The following is a 7,373-nucleotide window of genomic DNA, read 5'->3' on the forward strand; positions in this document are numbered from 1 at the left end:
GTGTTAATACGTATCTAGGCACAGTACAACACTGGTGTTAAGACGTAGCTAGGCACAGTACAACACTGGTGTTAAGACGTATCTAGACACAGTACAACACTGGTGTTAAGACGTATCTAGGCACAGTACAACACTGGTGTTAAGACGTAGCTAGGCACAGTACAACACTGGTGTTAAGACGTAGCTAGGCACAGTACAACACTGGTGTTAAGACGTATCTAGGCACAGTACAACACTGGTGTTAAGACGTATCTAGGCACAGTACAACACTGGTGTTAAGACGTAGCTAGGCACAGTACAACACTGGTGTTAAGACGTAGCTAGGCACAGTACAACACTGGTGTTAAGACATATCTAGGCACAGTACAACACTGGTGTTAATACGTATCTAGGCACAGTACAACACTGGTGTTAAGACGTAGCTAGGCACAGTACAACACTGGTGTTAAGACATATCTAGGCACAGTACAACACTGGTGTTAAGACGTAGCTAGGCACAGTACAACACTGGTGTTAATACGTAGCTAGGCACAGTACAACACTGGTGTTAAGACGTAGCTAGGCACAGTACAACACTGGTGTTAAGACGTAGCTAGGCACAGTACAACACTGGTGTTAAGACGTAGCTAGGCACAGTACAACACTGGTGTTAAGACGTAGCTAGGCACAGTACAACACTGGTGTTAATACGTAGCTAGGCACAGTACAACACTGGTGTTAAGACGTAGCTAGGCACAGTACAACACTGGTGTTAAGACATATCTAGGCACAGTACAACACTGGTGTTAAGACGTAGCTAGACACAGTACAACACTGGTGTAAAGACGTAGCTAGGCACAGTACAACACTGGTGTTAAGACGTAGCTAGGCACAGTACAACACTGGTGTTAAGACGTAGCTAGGCACAGTACAACACTGGTGTTAAGACGTCGCTAGGCACAGTACAACACTGGTGTTAAGACGTAGCTAGGCACAGTACAACACTGGTGTTAAGACGTATCTAGGCACAGTACAACACTGGTGTTAAGACATATCTAGGCACAGTACAACACTGGTGTTAAGACGTCGCTAGGCACAGTACAACACTGGTGTTAAGACATATCTAGGCACAGTACAACACTGGTGTTAATACGTAGCTAGGCACAGTACAACACTGGTGTTAAGACGTATCTAGGCACAGTACAACACTGGTGTTAAGACAAATCTAGGCACAGTACAACACTGGTGTTAAGACGTATCTAGGCACAGTACAACACTGGTGTTAAGACGTATCTAGACACAGTACAACACTGGTGTAAAGACGTATCTAGGCAAAGTACAACACTGGTGTTAAGACATATCTAGGCACAGTACAACACTGGTGTTAAGACGTCGCTAGGCACAGTACAACACTGGTGTTAAGACATATCTAGGCACAGTACAACACTGGTGTTAATACGTAGCTAGGCACAGTACAACACTGGTGTTAAGACGTATCTAGGCACAGTACAACACTGGTGTTAAGACATATCTAGGCACAGTACAACACTGGTGTAAAGACATATCTAGGCACAGTACAACACTGGTGTTAAGACGTAGCTAGGCAAAGTACAACACTGGTGTTAAGATATATCTAGGCACAGTACAACACTGGTGTTAAGACGTCGCTAGGCACAGTACAACACTGGTGTTAAGACATATCTAGGCACAGTACAACACTGGTGTTAAGACATATCTAGGCACAGTACAACACTGGTGTTAATACGTATCTAGGCACAGTACAACACTGGTGTTAAGACGTAGCTAGGCACAGTACAACACTGGTGTTAAGACGTATCTAGACACAGTACAACACTGGTGTTAAGACGTATCTAGGCACAGTACAACACTGGTGTTAAGACGTAGCTAGGCACAGTACAACACTGGTGTTAAGACGTAGCTAGGCACAGTACAACACTGGTGTTAAGACGTATCTAGGCACAGTACAACACTGGTGTTAAGACGTATCTAGGCACAGTACAACACTGGTGTTAAGACGTAGCTAGGCACAGTACAACACTGGTGTTAAGACGTAGCTAGGCACAGTACAACACTGGTGTTAAGACATATCTAGGCACAGTACAACACTGGTGTTAATACGTATCTAGGCACAGTACAACACTGGTGTTAAGACGTAGCTAGGCACAGTACAACACTGGTGTTAAGACATATCTAGGCACAGTACAACACTGGTGTTAAGACGTAGCTAGGCACAGTACAACACTGGTGTTAATACGTAGCTAGGCACAGTACAACACTGGTGTTAAGATATATCTAGGCACAGTACAACACTGGTGTTAAGACGTAGCTAGGCACAGTACAACACTGGTGTTAAGACGTAGCTAGGCACAGTACAACACTGGTGTTAAGACGTAGCTAGGCACAGTACAACACTGGTGTTAAGACGTAGCTAGGCACAGTACAACACTGGTGTTAAGACGTAGCTAGGCACAGTACAACACTGGTGTTAATACGTAGCTAGGCACAGTACAACACTGGTGTTAAGACGTAGCTAGGCACAGTACAACACTGGTGTAAAGACGTAGCTAGGCACAGTACAACACTGGTGTAAAGACATATCTAGGCACAGTACAACACTGGTGTTAAGACGTAGCTAGGCACAGTACAACACTGGTGTTAAGACGTAGCTAGACACAGTACAACACTGGTGTTAAGACGTAGCTAGGCACAGTACAACACTGGTGTTAAGACGTAGCTAGGCACAGTACAACACTGGTGTTAAGACGTAGCTAGGCACAGTACAACACTGGTGTTAAGACGTAGCTAGGCACAGTACAACACTGGTGTTAAGACGTAGCTAGGCACAGTACAACACTGGTGTTAAGACGTAGCTAGGCACAGTACAACACTGGTGTAAAGACATATCTAGGCACAGTACAACACTGGTGTTAAGACATATCTAGGCACAGTACAACATTGGTGTTAAGACGTCGCTAGGCACAGTACAACACTGGTGTTAAGACGTAGCTAGGCACAGTACAACACTGGTGTTAAGACGTATCTAGGCACAGTACAACACTGGTGTAAAGACATATCTAGGCACAGTACAACACTGGTGTTAAGACATATCTAGGCACAGTACAACACTGGTGTTAAGACGTAGCTAGGCACAGTACAACACTGGTGTTAATACATAGCTAGGCACAGTACAACACTGGTGTTAAGACGTAGCTAGACACAGTACAACACTGGTGTAAAGACATATCTAGGCACAGTACAACACTGGTGTTAATACGTAGCTAGGCACAGTACAACACTGGTGTTAAGACGTAGCTAGGCACAGTACAACACTGGTGTTAAGACGTAGCTAGGCACAGTACAACACTGGTGTTAATACGTAGCTAGGCACAGTACAACACTGGTGTTAAGACGTAGCTAGGCACAGTACAACACTGGTGTTAAGACGTAGCTAGGCACAGTACAACACTGGTGTAAAGACATATCTAGGCACAGTACAACACTGGTGTTAATACGTAGCTAGGCACAGTACAACACTGGTGTTAAGACGTAGCTAGGCACAGTACAACACTGGTGTTAAGACGTAGCTAGGCACAGTACAACACTGGTGTTAATACGTAGCTAGGCACAGTACAACACTGGTGTTAAGCGTATCTAGACACAGTACAACACTGGTGTTAAGACGTATCTAGGCACAGTACAACACTGGTGTTAAGACGTAGCTAGGCACAGTACAACACTGGTGTTAAGACGTAGCTAGGCACAGTACAACACTGGTGTTAAGACGTATCTAGGCACAGTACAACACTGGTGTTAAGACGTATCTAGGCACAGTACAACACTGGTGTTAAGACGTAGCTAGGCACAGTACAACACTGGTGTTAAGACGGAGCTAGGCACAGTACAACACTGGTGTTAAGACATATCTAGGCACAGTACAACACTGGTGTTAATACGTATCTAGGCACAGTACAACACTGGTGTTAAGACGTAGCTAGGCACAGTACAACACTGGTGTTAAGACATATCTAGGCACAGTACAACACTGGTGTTAAGACGTAGCTAGGCACAGTACAACACTGGTGTTAATACGTAGCTAGGCACAGTACAACACTGGTGTTAAGATATATCTAGGCACAGTACAACACTGGTGTTAAGACGTAGCTAGGCACAGTACAACACTGGTGTTAAGACGTAGCTAGGCACAGTACAACACTGGTGTTAAGACGTAGCTAGGCACAGTACAACACTGGTGTTAAGACGTAGCTAGGCACAGTACAACACTGGTGTTAAGACGTAGCTAGGCACAGTACAACACTGGTGTTAATACGTAGCTAGGCACAGTACAACACTGGTGTTAAGACGTAGCTAGGCACAGTACAACACTGGTGTAAAGACGTAGCTAGGCACAGTACAACACTGGTGTAAAGACATATCTAGGCACAGTACAACACTGGTGTTAAGACGTAGCTAGGCACAGTACAACACTGGTGTTAAGACGTAGCTAGACACAGTACAACACTGGTGTTAAGACGTAGCTAGGCACAGTACAACACTGGTGTTAAGACGTCGCTAGGCACAGTACAACACTGGTGTTAAGACGTAGCTAGGCACAGTACAACACTGGTGTTAAGACGTAGCTAGGCACAGTACAACACTGGTGTTAAGACGTAGCTAGGCACAGTACAACACTGGTGTTAAGACGTAGCTAGGCACAGTACAACACTGGTGTAAAGACATATCTAGGCACAGTACAACACTGGTGTTAAGACATATCTAGGCACAGTACAACATTGGTGTTAAGGCGTCGCTAGGCACAGTACAACACTGGTGTTAAGACGTAGCTAGGCACAGTACAACACTGGTGTTAAGACGTAGCTAGGCACAGTACAACACTGGTGTAAAGACATATCTAGGCACAGTACAACACTGGTGTTAAGACATATCTAGGCACAGTACAACACTGGTGTTAAGACGTAGCTAGGCACAGTACAACACTGGTGTTAATACATAGCTAGGCACAGTACAACACTGGTGTTAAGACGTAGCTAGACACAGTACAACACTGGTGTAAAGACATATCTAGGCACAGTACAACACTGGTGTTAATACGTAGCTAGGCACAGTACAACACTGGTGTTAAGACGTAGCTAGGCACAGTACAACACTGGTGTTAAGACGTAGCTAGGCACAGTACAACACTGGTGTTAATACGTAGCTAGGCACAGTACAACACTGGTGTTAAGACGTAGCTAGGCACAGTACAACACTGGTGTTAAGACGTAGCTAGGCACAGTACAACACTGGTGTAAAGACATATCTAGGCACAGTACAACACTGGTGTTAATACGTAGCTAGGCACAGTACAACACTGGTGTTAAGACGTAGCTAGGCACAGTACAACACTGGTGTTAAGACGTAGCTAGGCACAGTACAACACTGGTGTTAATACGTAGCTAGGCACAGTACAACACTGGTGTTAAGACGTAGCTAGGCACAGTACAACACTGGTGTAAAGACATATCTAGGCACAGTACAACACTGGTGTTAATACGTAGCTAGGCACAGTACAACACTGGTGTTAAGACGTAGCTAGACACAGTACAACACTGGTGTTAAGACATATCTAGGCACAGTACAACACTGGTGTTAAGACGTAGCTAGGCACAGTACAACACTGGTGTTAAGACGTATCTAGACACAGTACAACACTGGTGTTAAGACGTAGCTAGGCACAGTACAACAATGGTGTTAAGACGTAGCTAGGCACAGTACAACACTGGTGTTAATACGTAGCTAGGCACAGTACAACACTGGTGTTAAGACGTAGCTAGGCACAGTACAACACTGGTGTTAAGACATATCTAGGCACAGTACAACACTGGTGTTAAGACGTAGCTAGGCACAGTACAACACTGGTGTTAATACGTAGCTAGGCACAGTACAACACTGGTGTTAAGACGTATCTAGGCACAGTACAACACTGGTGTTAAGACGTATCTAGGCACAGTACAACACTGGTGTTAAGACGTAGCTAGGCACAGTACAACACTGGTGTTAATACGTAGCTAGGCACAGTACAACACTGGTGTTAAGACGTATCTAGGCACAGTACAACACTGGTTTTAAGACGTATCTAGACACAGTACAACACTGGTGTTAAGACGTATCTAGGCACAGTACAACACTGGTGTAAAGACATATCTAGACACAGTACATTTACATTACATTTACATTACATTTAAGTCATTTAGCAGACGCTCTTATCCAGAGCGACTTACAAATTGGTGCATTCACCTTATGACATCCAGTGGAACAGCCACTTTACAATAGTGCATCTAAATCTTTTAGGGGGGTGAGAAGGATTACTTATCCTATCCTAGGTATTCCTTAAAGAGGTGGGGTTTCAGGTGTCTCCGGAAGGTGGTGATTGACTCCGCTGTCCTGGCGTCGTGAGGGAGTTTGTTCCACCATTGGGGGGCCAGAGCAGCGAACAGTTTTGACTGGGCTGAGCGGGAACTGTACTTCCTCAGTGGTAGGGAGGCGAGCAGGCCAGAGGTGGATGAACGCAGTGCCCTTGTTTGGGTGTAGGGCCTGATCAAAGCCTGGAGGTACTGAGGTGCCGTTCCCCTCACAGCTCCGTAGGCAAGCACCATGGTCTTGTAGCGGATGCGAGCTTCAACTGGAAGCCAGTGGAGAGAGCGGAGGAGCGGGGTGACGTGAGAGAACTTGGGAAGGTTGAACACCAGACGGGCTGCAGCGTTCTGGATGAGTTGTAGGGGTTTAATGGCACAGGCAGGGAGCCCAGCCAACAGCGAGTTGCAGTAATCCAGACGGGAGATGACAAGTGCCTGGATTAGGACCTGCGCCGCTTCCTGTGTGAGGCAGGGTCGTACTCTGCGGATGTTGTAGAGCATGAACCTACAGGAACGGGCCACCGCCTTGATGTTAGTTGAGAACGACAGGGTGTTGTCCAGGATCACGCCAAGGTTCGTGGCGCTCTGGGAGGAGGACACAATGGAGTTGTCAACCGTGATGGCGAGATCATGGAACGGGCAGTCCTTCCCCGGGAGGAAGAGCAGCTCCGTCTTGCCGAGGTTCAGCTTGAGGTGGTGATCCGTCATCCACACTGATATGTCTGCCAGACATGCAGAGATGCGATTCGCCACCTGGTCATCAGAAGGGGGAAAGGAGAAGATTAATTGTGTGTCGTCTGCATAGCAATGATAGGAGAGACCATGAGGTTATGACAGAGCCAAGTGACTTGGTGTATAGCGAGAATAGGAGAGGGCCTAGAACAGAGCCCTGGGGGACACCAGTGGTGAGAGCGCGTGGTGAGGAGACAGATTCTCAGTACAACACTCAGTACAACACTG

The sequence above is a fragment of the Oncorhynchus keta genome, chromosome 7 (assembly GCF_023373465.1).
Source record: "Oncorhynchus keta strain PuntledgeMale-10-30-2019 chromosome 7, Oket_V2, whole genome shotgun sequence".
Lineage (NCBI taxonomy): Eukaryota > Metazoa > Chordata > Actinopteri > Salmoniformes > Salmonidae > Oncorhynchus > Oncorhynchus keta.